The 22,561-nt window shown below is 41.8% G+C and overlaps 1 protein-coding gene and 1 long non-coding RNA gene across 3 annotated transcripts in view; one reads left to right on the top strand and one right to left on the bottom strand.

Moving 5' to 3' along the window:
• The window catches only part of NTRK2 (neurotrophic receptor tyrosine kinase 2), a 335,632-nt gene that overhangs the window by 37,824 nt on the left and 275,247 nt on the right, over window positions 1–22,561 (bottom strand). The gene's annotated exons all lie outside the window — the stretch shown is intronic.
• Window positions 14,617–15,721, top strand: LOC109493769. The gene is made up of 2 exons (XR_002148133.3): window positions 14,617–14,819; window positions 15,367–15,721. It is a non-coding gene; the product is annotated as an uncharacterized LOC109493769 (long non-coding RNA).

Genomic DNA, 22,561 nt, shown 5'->3' with positions numbered 1-22,561 from the left:
GTTTCCCTAGTAAAGTTGCCAGTGTTATGAAGTCTGATGGAAGATGTTCTCTTCTAATCTCAAGGATACTCCTATAGGGTTTTTGGATGTATCTTAGAATGTCCTGAGTGGAACAGTTCAGTTACAATCACCTCTCTGGACTTAAGCATATGGAATGCAAATAGTGGGGTCCCCAATTATGGGCACAAATTTTCTCTCTCTCTCTCTCTTTCTCTGTCTGTCCCTATTTCTGTCTCTTGCTTGCTCTCTCCAATAACTTCTCAAATAGTTCCAGTAGATCTAAAGGAGTTAAGCCAACAAATGAGATGTGTAAATGACCATGGGACTCTTTGATATTGTTAAATGGAAGACATTTTGAGGGTGGCCAAAACAGTTTCAGTGGTGACTGGAACAATCTCTGAAAAGAATTACCATCAGATGGTTGGGGTTGGGGACGGCTTGGGAACTTTATAATTTGGCTGGAAGGCTGTTTGTCAAAGGGTAGTCATCTCTGGCTTTCAAATAGCAATCAGATAATAACTGTAATTTAACCTGCTCATGCCTTGCAGACAGCAGCTACCTTTTCAACTCTGGGCAGGGGGGTGGTTCTGCACAGAACACAGCGCGCATCTCTGTGTAATTAAAGCTCCAGCTGCATGGATCGGCTCATGGAAATTCAAAGGGTCCTGGAGACCAGTCTCTTTCAGTCTTCCTCACCCCTCCCACATCTTCTTGTTTCCACTTTTTTTCCCCGCCCTTTCTGGCTTTATAATTCATCTCTGAAACTGCAGCAGAAAAGCTGCAAAAACACCTGAAGGTCCCACTTCCTAACTAAACTGGGTGCTCCTTGAAGGCATGCCCTATTTGTCTTAACAGAGGGCCTTAAGAAATGTTGGCGGAATTAATGAAAGTGCTCTTTGCCCCCAGTGATGCTAGCAAAGATATCACTTGGATGCAAATGAATTGTGCACTTTAAAATATTTAACCTTATCTCAAATTATGCTCAACCAATTCAAGGAGGGTAGATTTTACTCTTCAGGAAGATTCCCACCATAACATGTATCCACATTTGAACCATGCAATTAGCCTAAAGATTAATCAGTGGGTAAATATCACTTTTCAGAGGTCAATTGCTTCGTCAAAAAGGCAGTCTACTCACAGTTAGATTTTTGGCAGAGGGATGCAGTGTTCAAATCCCAGCTTACAACATGCATTGATTGTGTGAATACAGGTAGAGTTTCTTTACCTTTCTAGGAGGGGCCTGTGTACTTCAGTGAGTACTGTAGGGAAGATTTTATGAGTAGCACTTATAACATGCTCAGAGGGGTCTGTCCTTAGTAAGACTCAATAAACATTGGTCACTTCAACTAATTGATCGTGGCTCTTTCAAATACAGATACAAATTACAGTTTCCAAAAGGGCAACTTCACTTTGTTTGCCTTATGGAAAAGGGACGCTAAAATAGCATCAAATATTTGGTTTATACCTGATTTTAATTCTCTATGTGCCTGGTTTATCTAAAAATAATATATTAACAAAGGACTTGGCTGTTTCTGCAAAGACCCTTGCAAGGACAGATAGGTGATTGTCTTAACCTCCTTTCCTTAAGGACACACAGTTTTGTACTGACAGCTTAGTCTAAGGCATGTCTATGACAGGCGGGCAAAGCCATGCTCATTGTCTATAATAATGGCAGCAACTCTAGTGTCTTACTGTTTAATGCACTCATATCACCAAAAGCACTCGTCTCCACAACAGCCTGTTGAAAATATAGTCAGAAGACAACCAAAAATGACACAGAGAGGCTTAGTGGCTTTCCTGTGTCACTGCAATGAAGTAGTGGCAAAATAAGACTGGAGCTTAGGTACCTTGTCTTTCTACAAGCCCTTTCTAGTTGATGTATCAACTGCCTCTCTGTGAACCACAGTTGATATTTAAAACTCTGAGTACGTGCTGTAAACGGTTTTTGTCATACCACGACATGGTGGCTCTCAGCGAGGGGTTAACTGACCAGCAACATGGTCTTCACATGAGAACTTGTGAGAGACGTACATTCTGGGACCCCACTGTAGACCTGCTGACTCAGAAACAAGAGGTGGGGGGTAGGACGGATGTAGCAGGCGATCTGTTTTACCAAGACCTCCATGCGACTCCCACGGGCACTAAAGTTTGAGAACCACTGCCCCAGAACAAGGAGGCTAATATTCATTAAATTATCTCATTTAGAACTCATGACAACTTCAAGATATGTAATACTGTCATCACAGTCTTGGATAAAGGGAACTGAGGGTCTAAAGGAATAGTCAACCTTTCTAACATCATGTGGTTGGTAAGAAAAAAGCCTATGTCCGTCCAACTCCAGAAAGCCAAGCTCCTAAAACCACTGTCCCACTGACTCTCAACAAGTGTAACTGGCAGAGTTTCACCAGAAAGGGTTCATTCAATTTTAAATAGCTATAATTCCTATCCAAATAAGGCTATTCCTTTATTTCACAACAGACTTTTACATTTAAATTTTTTACATTATTTTTGAGAGACAGAGAGCACATGTGAGTAAAGGAGAGGGACAGAGGGAGAGAGAGAGGGAGAGAGAGAGAGACTTAATAGGCTCCACACTGAATGTGGAACCCAACTTGGGGCTTGATCCCACGACTCTGGGATCATGACCTGAGCTGAAATCAAGAGTCCAACACTCAACTGACTGAGCCAGTCAGGTGTCCCTAGACTTTTACATTTAAAATGATGGATAGTGTGCCCCCCCCCATTCTCATCATACAATTTGAGGGATGGGGTGCCTGGGTGGCTCAGTCAGTTAAGTATCTGACTATTGATTTTGGCTTGGGTCGTGATCTCATGGTTAATGAGTTCAAGCCTCACATGAGGCTCCATGATGACAGTGTGGAGCCTGCTTGAGATTCTCTCTCTCTCTCTCTCTCTCTCTCTCTCTCTCTCTGTATCTCTTCTCACACTCATGCTCTCTCTCTCTCTTACTCAAAATAAATAAACAAACTCTCAAAAAAATTGGCAGGATGGACCACTAAAATAATCAGTCCTATATAGTGGGAATCTGAACTTTTCTAGGGAATAATCATCCAGATAGATACCCAATTCTAGTGGGATCCAGGCTCGTACAGCTCAGGTCACTTTGTACACAGTACTCTAAGTTTGAAATTGAAGAACACTTTGATCACTGAGTTCTCCAAATGGTTGGTACTTATTTTCTGAGGGAAGAAAAAATGTAATTGACCTCAATTTCCATAACTAGAATTGGCTTAACAGTTCAAAGAGAGTTCTTTGTAGTCAAACAGTTAAAATAATGATGAAGGCCTGCATTAGCAGAGGAAACCCCCTGATGGAAGTCTTGACAGCTGTCCGTAAAGATATTTTTCAAAAAACAACAGGTGCACTGTGGTTTCATCCTGGAATCTGTTGATGCAGATCCCAGCACAAGGGCTGCGTGTAAATGGCTGCATACTTCATTTTACGTGGCCTCTCTCGATCAACCTTATTTTGGGGTCATTGCGTTTTAAGGGAATCATGGCAACAGAACTGATTATAAACTTAAGGGGCAGCAATTTGGTATAAGATGCTGGAAAAGGGCAAGTAGGTAGCAATTTTTAAGACTAGAATTGGGGGCACTTCAGAGGCCTTTTTGCCTCAGCCCGTACATCTGCAAAAGACCTAATTCAGAAGGGTCAGAAGAGTAAGTATGCTTTCCACATCCCTCTCTGTACTGCACTCAACCAAAGTGGGGTGGGAGCGGGGGGAAGAATGAGACCAGAGAAAGAAAGAATGTACCAGGGCTCTGAGAAAGAAAATCCATATAATCTATAGAAAACTCACGTTGTCTATCCCCTTTGATAAAGAATTAGATATGCTTATATTTTGTCTATATATCTTTGTGAAATGGAAGTCAATATAGGATACCTTCTAGTTTTGAAATGATTTTTAAGTCAAAGCATATAAATTACTTCCTTTACGCTAAAAGGTCTCATATGAATGTTAAACAGTAGCTATCCTGTGTACCAGAGAGGTGTTAGTTACCCAACCTCTTTATACCCTGGCGGATATGCACAAAAGTGTGATAAGTGTAGGTAAGTCTAGGTAAAATTTGTAGATAAGAGGGGCCAAAGTGAACTCAAGTGGAGAGGTTGGGATAAAGAAGATAAGGTAGCTTTAAAACAGCCTCAAAATTTTTGTGATGATAACCTCAGCATGCAGAAGAGAGGGGCATTTGGCTACCCTGTGGATTTAGATTAGATGCCTCCTTTAATATAACGCCTCCTGGTAATTTAAGGTCAAGATCCTGTTGAGAAAGAATCCTGCTTCATTGTACTTTGTTAGTCCTCAGTCAATAAGAGGCATCCAGGGAACCTGACGTGTATCCTCTCTGTGGGAGTAGATGGGGTTTTCTAAAAGTGATCTTAGCTAAAGGCCACCCCCCCGCCCCCTTTCTTAAACTTCCAGTACTGACATCAAATACTAAAACTTTGTCCCATGTGTGTGTAGGATTTATAATTCAACCCAATCAAAAGAAAAAATGCTACTACCTGCAAGCTCTAAGAAAATGCACAACATTGTTAAGTAGTTTGCATGTTCATTCATCAGAATGTCTACACAATGACAAAGACACTAGATAAAAATTCAGAAATTAAATCCCTTGGTTAGTTGCTCCATGTGATACCAATCAATCAGCTGGATTGATATCCCCTTCCCCCACCGAATTAGCTAATTTCTTGGCTAAGCCAATTTAATTATTTTGGCTGCATAGACTTCTTTTCAGACTAATCAATAAAAACCCAGAAACTATCATTTTAAAGGTTAAACTGCTCAACGATTCAAAATACAGGCATTTCAAAATAATTTCTCTCTCCAAAACCCCTTCCTTTTTATCCTACAGATTTAATGGCTGAAGTGAAATGCTACTTAAAAAATACAGTTCTTTCACTTATGGAGAAAAAGGATGTCAGGGTATCATGCTTTCGCAAATGATTTGAGAAGACAATGAAAAAAGTCAGCAAGTTCCATTTTTTTATACAATTTGAACTATAGGCTACATAAGCTATATTTTCTTTAAAAAATAAAATGGAAAAACAATAGATTAGAAAAAAATATTTGCTTAATTACATATATATATGAGTAATTACACACACACACACACACACCCATATATTTTAAAGCATTATTCACTTAGAATAAAAAAAAAATGAAGACCTCAAAACAAACATTGAAAGCACAAAGGCAGAGAATCTACATAAGTTAAATAAGAATGGGTTCTAAAAATTGATTTTGCCATTTGGCTTTTCTAGCCCTGCCAATGGGGGCAACACCTAAATGCATCATAAAAACCTGGTACGCAAATCTGAAGACCTTGGTTTGGATTACCATCTCTCTCACATTTTGATTCACTAACCTTGCCTGCATCCTCCCAGGTTCTGCATCTACATCCACTCGGAGATACATTTTCAGCACCACGTGCTTGAAGGCTCATTTTGGACACACTACCCAAGCTCAACCTGGCACATGGCCTCAGGAGGTGCCACCCACATTCAGCCTCTGCTCTTGGTGCTGGCATAGTGGGTGAAGGACCTCACCGGTTATTGACTTTCTGCTTTGCCCCAAAGGAAGTAATCAACAGTCAGAGGGACAGAGATGCTGCACCAGTAACCGAAGGAAAGAAGATTCACACCCGGGGGGACAGTGTTTTATTTAGGAATTTGCAAAACTTTCCATGTAATCACTAATCTTCCTAGGCTTGGAGGCAACCAAGATACAGGGATGGGTGGTTAGCAATATTCATACACTGGTGGATCCTGTGCAAATGTTTCAAAAGCAGTTGACAACATAGATCAGGAGTCATAGTAATGTATAGATCCTTTGAGTCTGTGAGTCTACTACTGGGAGCTTATCCTAAGTAAATAATTCAAAAGAAGAGAAAAGTCCTACATGCAGTCATGCTCTCTGCGCAGTTATATAAAATGGTAAGGAAAGGAAGAATTTAGGCATTCAACAGTAAGGAACAATTAGGCTTACTAGGGTAACTCAACCTGATGGAATATTACTTAACCATCAAAAAGGATCATTATACAATGATCATTCATTGTAACAAGATAAATGTTTATAATAAAAGACCAGGCACAAAACCTAAATAGACATGGTAAGCTCAAGGTGATTACAATTATCTGTTTGCGCACACGTACATGAACATGCACATAGTGTATATGCCGTAAGACACTCATTTGCCAACACTGTGTTTGCAAGCTCTCCTACGTTCTGAAATGTATTTGTAACCCCTCAATCAATACTCATAGTGCTTTCGTAGTAATTCACAGACCTGTGCAGAGCAGGGAAAATTTTGAGTCATCTGATGCATACGTTCCCAGTTAAGGTCAGATAAGGTGACCTTCTTGTTTTAGGTCTTGTACAACAACGAGCATCCTCTTCACCGTCTATTTATGGCCACATTTTTTGCATCTATTATGGGTTTTCTTGGTGATTTCATTTTTTAAAATGGCCTGCAAGCATGATGCTCAATGCCGTCTAGTGTTCCTAAGGGCACGAAGGCATGATGTATCATACGGAGAAGATAAGTGTGTTAGATGATCTGCCTTCAGGCATGAGATATAGCATCGTTGGCCACTTGCTCAATGTTAATGAATCCACGATGTATATTAAATAAGGTGTCTTTAAACAAAAACACATAAAACAAGATTATTTATTGATCAGTTAATGAAAATGTTGTAACCAGATTCACAAGAACCTAACCCTGTATTTCTCTGAGGAGCAATGGTTCAGTATGCACTAATTCAGTGTTTGCTGTGACTTTATAGAGCACAGTTGCCACTAATAACAAGAATCAACTATATATACGTATGTGTACATATATACGCAGGCATATGTATACATACACACACATACATACAAACACTACAAGAAAACTGTACGTACAAATACACTGAGATGCAATTATCTGGATTTAGGGATGATTTAGTTTTTCTCGTAAAATGTCAAGATTGTTTTTCTAACATTGCTCTGACCGTGAAAACACTGAAAATGAACAAAAGTCAAAGAAACCCTGCCGACTGATAACAGAGTTCTCTGGTTATAAGTACAGTTTTTTTTGAATACAGTGGCCTTACTACCCTCGTCAAACAAAACAAGCCCGCTAGCGTGTATCCTTTATGCTCATTCTCTGAACAGGTCACCTGATCTTGCCATGTTTTAGTTGGCTCTACTAAGAAGTGAGGATGATATCAGGCCTTGCAAAAATGTGTGCATGAAAATCTTGCAGTCAGCCTCCCAGGGAGATATTCTGATTCTCTTGGGGCTCCAGCACTGTGGTTTTCGGAAGGTCTACTTTAAACTGTTACTGGGTGCTGTAGACTGAGTTTTGTCCCCTCAACTGCATATGTTGAAACTTTAACCCCCAGTGGGATCGCATTAGGAGGTGGGCCTTTATGAAGGGATTAGTGGCCTTACAGAAAGAGACAAGGGATCTCTCTCTCTGCATGCACATAGCAAATAAGGCCACACAAAGACATAACCAAGAAGGAACGCTCCCCCAAAACCTGACTATGCTGGCACCGTGATTTCCAGACTGTGGGAAATACATTTCTATTATTTAGGCCAGCCCGTCCATGTTACTCTGTTAGAGCAGCCAGAAGAGATGACGACAAAGCCGTAACCGCTCACATGACTCTATGGAAGACAGGTCCTTCCAGGAGCCGATTAAAGTAAATTAGTTTCATAAGGGCGGAGCCATGATTCGGTAGAACTGATGCCTTTATAAGAAGAGGAAGAGACACCAGAGAGCTTGCTTTCTCTCTTTCCGCCCTGTGAGGACACAGTGAGAAGGCAGCCATCTGGCCAGAGAGTCCCCACCAGAAATGAAACATGCTGGCGCCCAGATCTTGGACTTTCAGCCTGCAGAACTGTGAGAAAATACATTTCTGTTGTTTAAACCACCCAGTCTGTGGTATGGCAGCCCCAGCAGACTAGGACACTTGGGTTCAGTCCTCTTGCTCTTTAGCTTCGCACTGGGTTCAAAGGACAGGATGTTGGCTATGGAGCCATCTTGCAGGCTGGCCACATCCTTGCTCCACATCACAGTGCTGGTGAGGTGACTCTCTAGGTAACCACCCCTCTTGGATTCAGCTAACCACTCCCTCCCCTTGTCACTTAGACCAAAGGGTAGTGGGGTCCTACACTATCCCTTGTGGTTTCCCTAAAACCTACCTACACCTTTGTAAATAGTCCTTTTATTCAAATATATTTCTATTACTCAATTTCAGAGTGCCACCCATTTCCTGTCAAAACCCTGACAGGGACTAATACAACATGGAAGTGCTACAAAGATTATTTTTAAAAAAATGTAATTCCAAATACTGTCTCATTGATAGACAGACTGAGGCCTAAGAACCCATAATTAGCTGTTAATGATGTCACACACTCAGGGTCACCCGAGTCACTACAAACGGGATCACCACGAGACAGTGGGTGCTCATTGCCTGTACCAGTTGGCTGGTGATAACAAGGCCGTGATGGTAAGAAATGAAACCCCCTTGTTCTGCCTAGAGCAAAACTTATTAATATTACATTTTCCTTCCCCTACTCGACAAGCCAGACCTTCCATAATCTCTGGTTCCATTTTTATTTTTGCCATGTCTTTTCCTCCATCTTGGTTCCATTCGCTGAAAAGTCTCCATTGTTCTAGGGGTCAAGAAAAAGGGGCAGGGGGAGTGCTTGTTTAGAAGTGATTGCCTAGCAACCCATCTTCCTTATTCCAAGGACAGAGGCTATTTGCATTTTGGGAAAGAAGAAAAAAGCTCCCCTTCTCATGAGTCCCAGGGTAAGAATGTCTCGCTGACCACTCCTCAAAGGAACCTTCCTTCCTCTGAGAACTCCCCCTGGGTGGCCTTTCTTTGCCTGCAGCTGCTTGTGTGTGCACTCCCTTGGGACCGGTGCTGCCTTCCAAGGTGCACCCAGAGCTGCCTAGGGCAATGAGTGCCCTCGCACTGCCAAGCTGCAGCCCCGGGCAGGCGGCACCAGGACAGGGCTCAGAACATCCTGATCTCATTCAAGTGGACATTTCTTTCCCACACTGTTCTTTCCTTTTGGAGCTTTCTTTCCTGGAAACATGCCACACCCAGGGGATGTCTAAGCTTGCTGCTCTTAACCCTCAAACTGCCGGTGAGTTCCTTGAGGTTGCTCAGGGAAAGCTGAAGCAAGCAGGAACATGGAGAGAAGAGAACACATAACCTCCACTCGAAAGGGCTCAGCTAACCTACAGGAGGCAGGAGCCAAGGGAAGAGAGATTGTTTTTCAGGTCACTTGAGAAACTGAACTGAGTTGGTATATGGAAAAAGAATCTCTGTTGTAAACTAGAGACCTCCTACCAAAAACATCTCACCCTCCATCCTGCTCAGTCTCCCTGATGAAGGAAAAAGGAAGGTTCTCTATAAATGAAGTGTGGGGAGTGATACAATTGGAGTCCTCCCTGTTTTATGCTTTAAAGATATAAAGAAAACTCTTGGGATATCTGGCTCCAAGTTGGGCAAGACCTTTAATCTTCTGAAGCTCTAAACTGCCATCTATAAAAGAGATCTTTAGGAATTACATTGACAACTGTTGACAACGTTTAACTTATTTGAACTGCACCAAGTAACACAAGGCATGTGCCTTTGGTGTATTATTGAATAAAGACCATCTCACGATTGTGTTTATACTGGCTCCTTTGTCTCCTTATCCTGTTAGGATATTTGTCACGAGGAGAGGCCCTGGCTATCCACAGGTAATACTGATCTATAACTTTGTAGTAGATATGTCTGGTAGAAGATGTTATGATGTTTTATATAACTTTGCATTCCATTGTCGATTTATATATTTGCATACGCACATACACCCAACACAAAGAAACCATGAAGGTATGCATAAGGCTAATAAATAAATAACTCCTTTGACTAATACAGAGATAGTCCTCTAAGAGACAAAAGATAGAAGATAATACAACCTAATCCTTCTATCTGTGAGGCCAGGAGATGAACGCATCCAGAAAAAAATTCCAAATGATTCATGGGAGTTGGTCAATGAGCAGGGAACACAGAAACAAATTTTTAAAAATACCACTAAGAAAAAACTTTACCTCATGCAGAAGAACATAAATGTGTCTTTGTTTTTAGTTTTTATTTTTGCCAGATTGGTACATTCTCTAAGAATTGGTCTCAAGTCTTCCCTGTGCAGAGAATATTTTTATTTGATTCAGTGGAAGTAGAAATTGAGCTTAGGATTTTAAAGCCGAAAGGACTTTAGACGTCATCTGACATGAACACCGTCTTCATTTCACAATTAGAGATCCACATTCAGAGTCCCAAGGACGTTCAGGTTTGCCCAGAGGACATGTGGATCACACGGGTGGTACTTAATGCACAGAAATCATCACTTGGGACACTTCAGGTTCAAGTAACTACAAGTCGTTGACTTCATTAAATAATGGCAGTATTATATTTGTTAGCAGACCAACTTTGTTTCTCATTTGAAAGGGTTTTGAGGCACATGCTTTTGAGGACTGAGGCATCTAGAATGTCGAGCAAGGGGCTGAAATGGATCACCATGCTCCTCTACATTCTAGCATGAGTCTTTGAGGACACACTGTGTGTTCTAGACTGAATGTGAAACCAGGCAAGACGGTCACAGCCAACTGTGTCCTTGGGTGAATGTTCTCTCTACTGCAAAGTTGGTGAGTTTTGCTGAGACTCTGGGGAACAGTGAAGCAGTCATCTGGTAAAAAGTTTAATCAAACATTCTCTGTGCTCCCCTGATCTGCTTACCATTTCCCTTTTTTCTCTTAACTACTGCCACTTCATTATTTACAGTCAGTTGTGTTTCAAAGCCGTGAACATTTGGGCATTCTCCTCTCTGTGACATGGAGAAATCATTGAGCATGGTCCTTATGCTATTTAAATAATTATGTCATAAGCATAATGAGATACTAAGCTTTAGACTTTTTAGAATAGCCCATGCACATATAATCAAAGCCTCTGAAAGCCTCGATGAAGTTTAGCAAGTTTGAAAGAAGCAAGGAGAGTGTAGAATGAGGGCCTATTGGAGGGCATAGGGTGAGTCTGAACCATAGTTGATTCTGGAAGCAGAGTGTCTCATAAATTTCTCCCTGTGCAACACTTCGGTTCTTATTCTTTTTGTTTGGGCTAAAATAATTTACAGAAATAAGAATGTGGTAGCTGATTTTAATTGTTGGAATAAAAACTTTGGAATCTTTGAGTTATAAAGGTTTTCACAAGTTATTCACGGCACACTCATTCTTAAAACCAAATCTCCGAAACTAAATCAAATAAAGATCCATTATATCAGTATGAATTTATTTCTAGAACTTCAAATTGGTAACATTTATGTATTGTAAATCAAACAACAAAAGCACATTAAAGTTTTGCTGTTGCCCGATGTGTTAAAATTGTATATACAACCTATCTGAGTATGTCGGTTTCCATTAGTTTTTATTAACAGTTATAAGGCACTTAGCATTAATAGTAATATTAATGGTTATAATACACATAAGCAGACGGCATCTAAATCAGAAATCAGCTATTTACATAACCAATCACTGAAGCTCCCCTCCCCCCCCAAAAAAACCCACTGAGTTCCACAGAACTCAATTTACAAAACACTGACTCCTTTCTACAGTGTCTTGGAAGGCAAAAAGCCTATGCTTGGACACTTCCTCTGGTGACAAGAAGCTCGTCTCTTGGAAGGGCAGTCTCTGTCACATCTCTCATTCTCTGGCAGTTCTTTGTCACATTGTGACGTATCAAATGTATCAAATGTACTGCACGAAACTCCTCCCCAGTGGTCCCAGTTCTGGCCTCTGGAACCACTGCCCTCATCTGCTTGGCAGAAGACAGCTCATGTGTTCATACCTAGGTCTTTCTCCTTCTCACCCCAGTGTCCCCAACTTCTCTCATTCATTCCTTCTACGGCGTGGTCCCAGACTTCTTGGCCACCCACTTCTTAGGGTTCTCTTGCTCGTTAGAGACACCTTTGAAATACAGATGGCTTCAAATCACCTCAAGCTCAACGTGGACCAAACTGAATCCTTGCTGTCTCCTCAGCCCATTCCAAAACCAGGACAGCGAATGATACCACTGTCTACCCAAGGCTGTAGGTCAGAAATTTATTTCACATCCTTGATTTCATCTGCTCTGCACTTTCCACACCCAATCCACCACTGAGTCCTGCAATTTTTTCCTCTTAAGTAATTGAAAAATCCCTTCACCTGGCTCTGTCTCCGCGGCCACCACCCTTGACTGCCACACCATTGTCTTTCCTGAACTTCTGCAAAAGCCCCTTGGCCCGTCTGCTTATAGCTGCCCTGGCTCTCCAGAATTGCTCCGTCCCACAACTTGCTTCAAACTCTTGCAGCAGCGTCCCACTGTTTCCGGATAATGAAAAGGCCTTCACATTGCTGACGAGGTCCTATGTGACTTAATCCCTTTCCGCTTCTCCAGGTGGGTTTTGTGTCTTATGCTCTGTGCCCGGCACACTGGCCCACCTTCACCATGCTCTGCTTCTCCTGCCACGTGGCCTTCCTACTTGTGGTTACCTCTGCCTGAAGTGTACATTTCTCCTTTTTTTGCCCGTTAAACCAAGTTGTAGGGCTCAGCTCAAAGATTCCGTACCTCTGTCTTCCTGGAACTCTTATACCAGGTCAGATTCCTTTATTCGTAGATTCTTACAGACCTCAGGACATCTCCCTTATGACACTTATCACAGTTCTTATTTATAGATATTGAGATTATCTGATCAATGCCTGGCTCTCCAAATGGATCTTTAGTTCCACTAGGCTAAGATGTGTCTACCTTGGCGTACTTTTCCCCTCCTAGTGCACATAATAAGTCATTCAAAAACATTTGTTCAGTGAATTGACTATGCAATTCCTATTTTGATTCTCTCTATTCTATCAAGGGAATTTGATCTTAAATCTAGAATAGGTGGAACAAATATGGTCAAGAGAAATCTGAAACTCAAAGGAAACGAGATAAATGGAAAGCTCAAGGTTGTATTTAAAAGAACATGTGTCTCCAGACATTGCTAAGCAGCGTCCCAGCCTACTTCCCTTGGCAGTATTAAGTTTGGCATCCACACAGACAGTGGGAACTAGGGAAACAAAGGAGCAAAGATGATAAAGGCACATGGACAAAGGTTGACATGATTTTCAAAAAAGGGTGAAGAAGTAGGATTCCAGAAACCTCTGATAACTAAACATGACCTTTGTTCCAGGCTGAATTTTAACAGCAACTAGTTAAAGGTGGTTGGAAAGCACTTGGAAAAGGGAGAGGTGATAACTGGGAGCAAGGACAGCTCCATTAAGATGAAGTCATAGCAAAAGATCATCCAGTGTCTGTTGGGCTGAAGACGAGGGATTGCCACGGGCATGAAGTACACTGATCTCAACAAGACTCTTGGCAAAGTCTCCGGCAGTCTCCTTGAGAGGTAGAGACACGTGGGCTGAACCCATAGCTCCTCAAACACCAGTGTGTGCATGCCCAGCTTAACACTGCCCTGCCCAAGGCTGATTCACTGTCATGCCATTTATTTCTGAGATATTCTCTTTAAATGCTCATGTATAACTATAATGATGATAGCTGACATGTAAAATGCCCGCTGTGAGGTAGGCATTGTTTAAAGTGATTTAATCCTTACACAAGCAATCTGAGAAGGCGTTATCATGATTGCTATTTAACAGTAGAAGAAATTGAGGATTGCGATCTGAAGTGACTTATACAAGGTCACATAGTTAGTAAGTGGGTTCTGGAACTGTAATTTGAACTGAGGTGGTCTGGCTCTAGATACAAGTTCTTTACACTACCTCCCAACCCCTACTTCCATGCTTCACATGCTCTAGAATGATCCTAGCCAGCAGGAATTTATCGTGCCCGATGAATGAGCATCCGCTCATGGTTATGCAATGGTCTAAGGTAGAACTTGACCTATAATGCATCCACCCTTAAGGGATTTGTGGGTAGAATTCACAGGGTTCTATAAACTTGAATTGCTTCTAGTATTTACTCACAAAATCCCTCGCAAAAAGGTAACATTTCCTTCAGTTACAAACATGGACAACAAACCACAGTAGTATCAGCAGCGTATGTGAAATTGCCACCGGTAGAAATTGGATATTTTTATATCACCTTGTTGTTGTAGATATCTCAAAACATCATTTATGTTCATCATTTACGTTCAAATTATAGTGATTATTAGAGCTGCCACCAGATCGCATCATTTACTTAGTTTTAACAAAAACACATGCATTATAATATCACACCATTTACATGTTATAACTGTACTGCAATGTAACTGTGTTCCTTTGTAACTCTTCACATTTGGTGTTATGAATTTAAAGCCTTATTTGGAGAGGGCGTCTCTGGGCTTCATCAGACTGCTGGAAGGTAGAGCCCGGTCCTGTGGCGTCCAAATTGACTTATGGCGCAATGTGTGTGGTTTATGCCATGATGGCTCCCATTTATGACATGTGTTTCATGCCCAGGCAAATAGTTATGATTCATAATGGCTGACAAGAGGTAAACAAGTGATAGTTCTGGACCAACCACAAGGAGACAAAGGAAACATAGAAATGAAAATATGCTTTCTGTGGTAGCAGCTAACATTGCCTTTAAGGGCATAGTAGTAGGAGTACAGAGTTCAGATCAGCAGGAAGTAGGGATCAAGGGAAATCCTTGGACATTCTCAAAGACCTCATAAACATCACTCTAACCTGGGAGGGTTGACCAACAGTGTATGAAGAGTGGCTGTAAAAATACTCATAGAAGGTAGGTCATAAATTCAGGAGACATAAAGGGAGGGAAAGTGGTGGTCAATGTATGTGTCCAAAGGCAGCACCCTGGGACTCTTCCATAAAGATCTGAGACAGCGCTCACATTTCTAGGAACTCGTCCCAGATTCAAGGATGTTTATCTAAGACAGCATTCCCCCACACATGGAAGGTAGAGCCCAGCATATGCCACAGATTCAGCTTCGTATATTTCCCACTTTCCACAGTGGCTTCATGACAGCACTAAGTAGCAGGCAGCCTTCTATACCATTTTACTAAGATGGGAAGTAAGGTTCAGAGAAGTATAATGAGTTGTTCAAAGTCACACACTGCAGACATATTGCAGGTGAGAATAGATCAAGGCCTGCTCTCTGTTGGTTCCATGTTCCTTTGCATATTAGCCAGATTTGGAATCGGGAAAGATTCCAGAATCCCTCCTTAAGATCCTTAAGAAGGTCAGATTGTTTTTTTTTTTTTTCTGAAGCCCCTTCCCAATCTACACGGTTATGGTTCAGAAATTTAAAGTATCCCTTTTCCTCCTCCAGCCAATAAAGCTTTCAGACTTTGTCCTACACAGTGAGCCACTGTCCCAGATGAATCCGTAATGGCCACTATCAGCAGAGCTCTGAGAATCTACCAGATGACACTTCACCAATTGTAGGGAGAAGACAGAGGAGCCTGAGGGCATCAGGGAAGTTCAGAGTGAGAAGAGTATGGTATTTTCCTTTGAGAACAGGGCTTCAGATGCCAGCTTTGCACCTGGATAAGCTGTGGCATCTCAGGAAAGTGACTTCACCTCTCCAAATATTACTCTCCTCATCTGTATTGTTAAAGAGGGGTGAGAAGGTTACATGTCAAGCTGAGAGATAAAAGGAGGCCAATAAACGTTAGTCTTCCTTACAAGACCCAACATCAACCCTCTAAGATGTTAACAAGAGTCTTTTAAGGTCACACTCCTTTCCTACAGTGAAGCCTAAAAAGTTTTCCAGAAGAAATTCACCTCTGCCCTTAAAGACGTGGGAACAATTCAGGTCTCTGGTTGCCAAAAGAAAACATGCAAATACTGGACTTAACTCACTCTGGGATTTCACTGTTGGGTAAATGTTCCCTCTCTGCCCTTAAGATTGTACACCAACCCTCTACACCCTTGCAAAACCCAGGAAGCTTTCTGTGCCATATGCACAGGCGAGGCATGAGCCCCGAGTCCTCCTCAGCCTCCGCTGCTGCTTCCCCGTCATCAGCAACATGTGAATGAACCAAATTATCTCCAGAGCTGAGGGCGTGGGCCACATAGCCGGGCTCCGCCGTCAAAGGAGCCCAGCGTCATGTTCTCCACCCCCTTAGGAGATGGCTGATGCTGTCATAGGGCTGTGAGGGAGGAAGCCAGCCTGGAAATGCCATGTAGGGAAGAAACTGTTCCATTTCAGTGTTAGGATTCTAAAATAGCTGCTAATAAAAAGCCTTCATACTGTGACACTTCAATACAGACACCCACAAGGATACCTTAACAAGCTGTTTGACTCCTTACAAGCCTTTTCTTGCTGCAGGGCCCCCACCAGTCACCCACACAGATATACAACCATGCAGTGACAGCGAAGGCCAGCAGGGGTCTTCCTAGACTGCAGACCAGCCTGGGGGACCTTGCTCCTTGCAGGAGGAAGGCATTGCTGCTCTGATGTTGGCTTGTCCAGGAGCATGTCACATCACTTTGAACCTCCTGTTTATTCTGTCTTTTTTTTTCTTTCCTTGTGTTGTCTTCGACAAAACATACCTAGAGAATGAGCCAAGCTCACCTCCTAGGATGATGGTGGGGGTTGGGGGGGGGGGAGAGGAATCCTCAAATAATATTTCATTTACCAATTTGGAGATGCCATGGTTCAAAGAATCTAGACTCTGAGGATAAGAATAGTAGGGTATGATTGTATGATAGTAATTAACATTTAGAGTCTTTCCCACTGCAAGTCCTAAAAATCCATTAATTATTGTAATACCATCTCCATCAGGAAAATAATGGGTCAAGTTTGAGAAAATTTTTAATAGCACCTATCCTATTTTTAAAGCTTGATAATTAAGATCTGTTATAATGTTACCACTTGAATCTTTGCATAGATGAGCCCATGTTATGCCCTCAGCTACTTTCTGAAAATGCTGCTGATTAGGACCAGTGCCAATTCTTAAACTTAGCTGCACATCAGACTTACCCAAAAAGCTTGCTAAAACTGAAAAAAAAAAGCAAACCAGTTTTCATCCCCCTCCTCCAAGATGCTGAATTAGTTTGTCTAAGGTGAGGTTCAATAATCAAGATTTTGACAAAAGCACTGTGAGATATTGAGGTGTGCGGTCAAGTTCAGGAGCCCAGAAGTGGGGAGCTCTTTAGTACCAGGTAAGATAATACTTCTAGGCCTCCATTAGCATGAAAAGAATTTGTCTTACAGTCAGACATCACAAATAACTGTGTGTTTAAAAGTTCTCTTAGTGGAGCACAAATTAGGATGTGATTTGTCTGCAAAGTAGAATTTCTCAGCTCCTATGTCTGTACTAAGTTCTTATGACCAATAAAATGATCAGCAAGAGACAGACGCTGCCACAACTCTGCAGGGGAATCCATGCTATTATTTTTAAGGACTTCATGTGTGTCCAAGAATAGGTTAGGTGGCTGCAACAATCTCTGAGGGTTTATAGTTTTTCATATCTGGACAAATAGACCAAGCAGATATGGGAACTAATTACTGGAAGGCAGAATTTGTTTGTAATGTTTCTTTGTTTGTTTAGTGAGAGAGAGAGAAACAGCATTAATGGGGGAGGGGCACAGAGAGACAGGAAGAGAGAGAGAGAGAGAGAGAGAGAGAGAGAGAGAGAGAGAATCTCAAGCAGGCTCCACACTGTCAGCACAGAGCCCGACTCAAGGCTCCATCCTACGATTGTGAGATCATGACCTATGCTGAAATCAAGAATTGGACACTCGACTGACTGAGCCATCCAGGTGCCCCTGGAGGACAGAATTCTAAGAAAGTTTTACAGAATGTTGAGAGAGGAAGTCAAGTCATACTTGATTTAGGAGCGATTTCTATCCTAAAGACCCATCATGATGGATAGCAGTTTTACTTCCACACTTCCAAGAAGAATACCATACCATCTTTCTTGGAACCTCCTTTTAGGCAGTTATAAACAGTAAGACCCTAGTGAGTGCCTCATACCATGTGAAACATTATGGAGGTCAAAATTAGAAGATAAGCATCCTGCCCAAGAATCACGTGTAATTGGATCACCTAGTCTTGGTTGTAACTGTGGTCACATGCGATAGTCTTTAAATTCCCACCCTACCCCACCTGCTATTCTTTCCTTAAGATCTAGGTCAAATCTTGCTTCCTCCAGAGAACCTTCTAGATTTCATTCCCACATTCCAATAAAAACCAATTTATCTCTACTCATAACATGTATCACACTATGTAGCATCAGAGTGATTCATTTATGTGTTTTCTCCTCAGGAGGCTTTTCATCTTCTTTAGGGAGCAGAGCATGTCTCACTCAGTATCTACAAATTGAAGAGGCATTGCTGAGAGCAATATATACAGTACCAGCTTGGACTAATTCATTTCTCCATCCAAGGTGTTCTGTCCCTGACCATAGGACAAAGACCGTGGGAAAATGTAAACAGTGTGGAACCTTATTAATATTTCAACCCACATATTTTTTCCCAAAGCCACCTTGAACCAATTCACAATTTGATCCTAGGGAATCTCTCAGAGGTAACAGGAAAGCTAAGATAATTTCCTCTTGCTCAATACTCACTGGAGATGGAGAAAATCTACTCTCTTACTTAAGTAATAATCTTGTGTAGGCAGGAAAACTTTAACTGTAGAAGAAGTATTATGTAAATGCAAGTTATTTAATTAGAAAGGAAAACAAAAAACCTTTACAGGAAGTAACTGTTCTAAAGAGGTGGGAGAACTTGTTTTCTTTGCTGCAGCTTATAAGTGGTTCACTAATAGATTTTTGGAATGACATATTCATCATCAAGAGAGATGGCAACTGTCTTCAAGTGCTAGGCAAGATGGAGTAACAGAAAAGAGATTTACCTTCTCATGCGAAATAAGTAAAAAATGGCTTAAATTCAGATGAAACAATTATTTTCAAGACACTAGATAACAGACAGTGGAGGACAATGATCCGTGAGAGATGAGAAACAGATATGATGAATCTTATGATTGTTAAGCCTAATTTGTTGAAAGAGACAGAAGTGGGGAAAACCAGATGGAGCTTGGCCAGCTCCCTAAGTTCAGGGGTTGGGAGCTGGGAGTCTGGGGAGATCAAGGCAGCTAGAGTGGAAAGGACAGAATTCTGGAAAAGGGAGAGCTGTGCACAGAAAGAACGCTGAAGATCTGCAGAAGGTGCCACTTGAGTATTCAGCTGAGCACTCAACAGTGCATGCATGTGCAGACAGTATCAATGGCTGGGAAAGAATTCTTAGCCCAGGGGGTCAGTGGAAGCCCAGTGCTTACAGAAGGTCAGAAACAGTGCTGATTCCCATGAAGACGGTGAAAACCTCATGATTCATGGGGACTTGGGTAGAGTGCCAGTAGATCTTGTCTCAGTATCAAGGAATTATTAGCTCTAAAGTAAGCACTGGTCAGTCCTGCCTAATCTTAATAGCAACACACAAAGAAATCAAACTGTTTCAAGGCAATATAACGACATTCCAAAACAAAGCGCAAAAGTATTTATAGGAATGAAAAAATATCCAGTACCAAACAAGATAAAATTCACAATGTCTGGCATCCAATCTGAAATTACCAGGCATACAAAGGGAGTAGAAAAATATGACCCATCGTTAGGAGAGAAATCAACCAGTGGAAATTGATCCAGGACTGGCACACATGTTAACACTAGAAAAAGCATACTAAAACATTATTATAAATGTACTACATATGTTTAAAAAATTAACTAGAGGCATGGACAATATAAGAAAAGCCGTACTGAACTTCTAGAAATGAAAACTATAATGCATGATATGAAAAATACACTGTTTGGGAAGAATGGAAAAATAGACGTCGAAGAAGAAAAGATTATGGAACTTGAAGATACAGTAATAGAAAATACTGAAGATGAAACACACAAAGAAAAGAGAATCCAAAAACACAAAAGATTTCAGTGAATCATGAGACAGTTTTAAATGGCTTAATATGAGTCAAATTGGAGTCCCTAGGTGGTGAATAAGAGAAAGAGAAGAAATATTTGAACAAGTAATGGTCAAAAACTTTCCAAATTGATGGCAATTGTAAGGCTGTAAGTCCAAGTAATCCAAAGCATCCAAGCATAAGAAACATGAATGAAACTATATGAAGGCATGTTCTAATCATATTTCTCAAGACCAGGAATAAAGAAATTATTTTAAAAGCAGCCAGAAAAAAAAGAAACATTGTACACAGAGGAAAAAAGATCTCCCACTGAGAAATTCCAGTAGTTTTATTTTTTAACAACGATTATGTGCCACTTTCGTTTATTGTTCTCAACAACCTTTAAAGGCAGGAACTCATTGCAAATAAATACATAGAGGCCACAAGGGTGCATAGGGTGAATATGACATGATTTTCTTTACTCTTCCCAAAGTCATTCACTTTTGCTTCCTTTCATTCTATAGCAGAATCCCAGTTTTGTTTAGGTCTTTTACTGAAATGTCACACATCTTTTGGTTCCTTCTTCCCTAGAGTAGACTCCCAGTTTTGTATAGGTTTTCAGTAACAAGCCATTGATTTCTGCAAGCCTGTTCAGCACTTAGTCTTTTTTAAAAGTTTATTTATTTTGAGAGGGAGAGAGAGGGAGAGAGAGCAGGAGGGGCAGAGAGAGATGGAGAGAGAACACCAAGCAGGCCCAGCACTATCAGTGCAGAGCCAGATGTGGGGCTCGAACTCATGAACTGTGAGATCATTGACCTAAGCCAAAACCAAGAATTGGACGCTTAACTGACTGAGCTACCCAGGTGCCCCATTTTTTGTTCAGCCCTTAGTCTTGCCCCACCTGTGACCAATGAGGTCACCATGAGGAGGCATCTGTGGAGGGGATGTTCTGGGAAAGACTTACTTTCTGATGAGAAGAATGTACACAAGAAGAAATTATCTGCTCCCTAAAGCTGCTCCGCCCCCATTCTCCCCTAATTGAAGTTTTGATGTGCTTGGAGTAGCTGCCACCACCTTGCAGCCATGAGGAAAAGACCAAGGAAACAGCAAGTGCCAACCCCCAGCCTTGGCACTGGGTGGCCTGTGAATCAATCAGAAGCTGCCCACATATGAACTTCTTGTCATGCTAACGAAGACAACTCCCTATCTGCTTCGGCCACTGTTAGCAGCATATTGCTACCTTCCGCTAAATTCATTCTTCACTGATAGAAACATAAGATTAGAAAAGAGAAATCAGATTTGACTCCCTGCCTTGAGGACCTCAGTCCAATTTTCTTTCCTTTATACCCCAGCTAACTCTTCGTCACCAGCTTTTTAAGGGGTTCTGGTGTGAGTAATGAAAAACGTGGAATGTCACAGGCGTTAACAGCTGAAGCCTGACTGCTTCAAAAAAGGGGGAGAAAGTACCTAGTGAAGATGCCTCTCAGCACTTTGAGGAATAAGAATCCAGCTGGCGCTTCCGGGCCAATGAGCTATGGCCTCCCTTCATTCCCACAGCACCTGACAGCATATTTAATTTCTGCAGGTAGCACTTACATGCAAAAGTGGACAGGCTAGTGACCCCAGGGATAAAGGACTCAGGAGGCTAAAAAAAAACACAAGGGAGATTTATTCCACGTCCTGCTAACAGTCTTCACCAGTCTTCACTGGGAAATGAATGGGACCAGGGACCCGGACAAAAAATTTGCAGGCCAGGTCTTCTGTGCTGGCCTTGGCCACTTTCCATACCCCTTCTTCAAAGGTCACATGGCATAGTGACATATTAAAGGCTCTGAGGAGACCTGAAGCACGGAAAATGATTACTTATCTTAGTGATTACGGATCTCTTTTCCTTGCGAACACCACCGACAGCTCACGGGCCCAGTTTGAGAGATGCTGCTCTACTCTAGGAGTGGGGATTTGGGGATCTGTTGGGCAGATCTATTTTCATAAGCTGACAAAATGCAATCTGACATGTTTCTTTCTGGCATAAAAACTCTCAGTGGCTCCCTGCTGCCAAAAGGACCAAGTCCAAAGTCTTTGGCATGGCAAACAGGTCCCCGCGAAATCTGATAATAGTCTCAATAGCCTACTTTGTTAGCCTGCCTGCAAAGATTGCATGCAAAAGAGCCCCCATTCCCTGGCCACACACCATGGTGTTTACACTGCCATCTCCTTCCATTGCTCCTTCCCATGCCAACAATGTCTCCCTCCCCACCTGGCGTGGGTCCTCTTGCCAGAAGAACAATTGGGGGTTCATATTTTATATGCTAGCTCAAACGTCACACCACTGTGAGCCCTACTCTGATTCCCAAAGTAGGCTGGTGGCTTCCTCTTTAGTGTACATGTCTCTTTTACAGCATTTATCATAATATCACGGGTCTGAGATCTCCTTCGAGTCACAACCCATGTGTCTTTTTTATCTGGATGCCTTTACTATCTAGTAAAGTATCTAGCACATAGTAGCTGCTTCATGCATGTGTGTCGAACAAATGAATGAATGAATGAATGAATGAAATGACACCCACCCTCTTGCAACACCAAAGCATATGTAACAGGCTCTTAGGAAGGCTTGAATACAAAT

This window comes from Felis catus, chromosome D4, assembly GCF_018350175.1.
Source record: "Felis catus isolate Fca126 chromosome D4, F.catus_Fca126_mat1.0, whole genome shotgun sequence".
NCBI classification, from domain to species: Eukaryota; Metazoa; Chordata; class Mammalia; order Carnivora; family Felidae; genus Felis; species Felis catus.
Note: the sequence above shows the minus strand (reverse complement) of the source record. Positions and strands in the feature narration are given on the sequence as shown.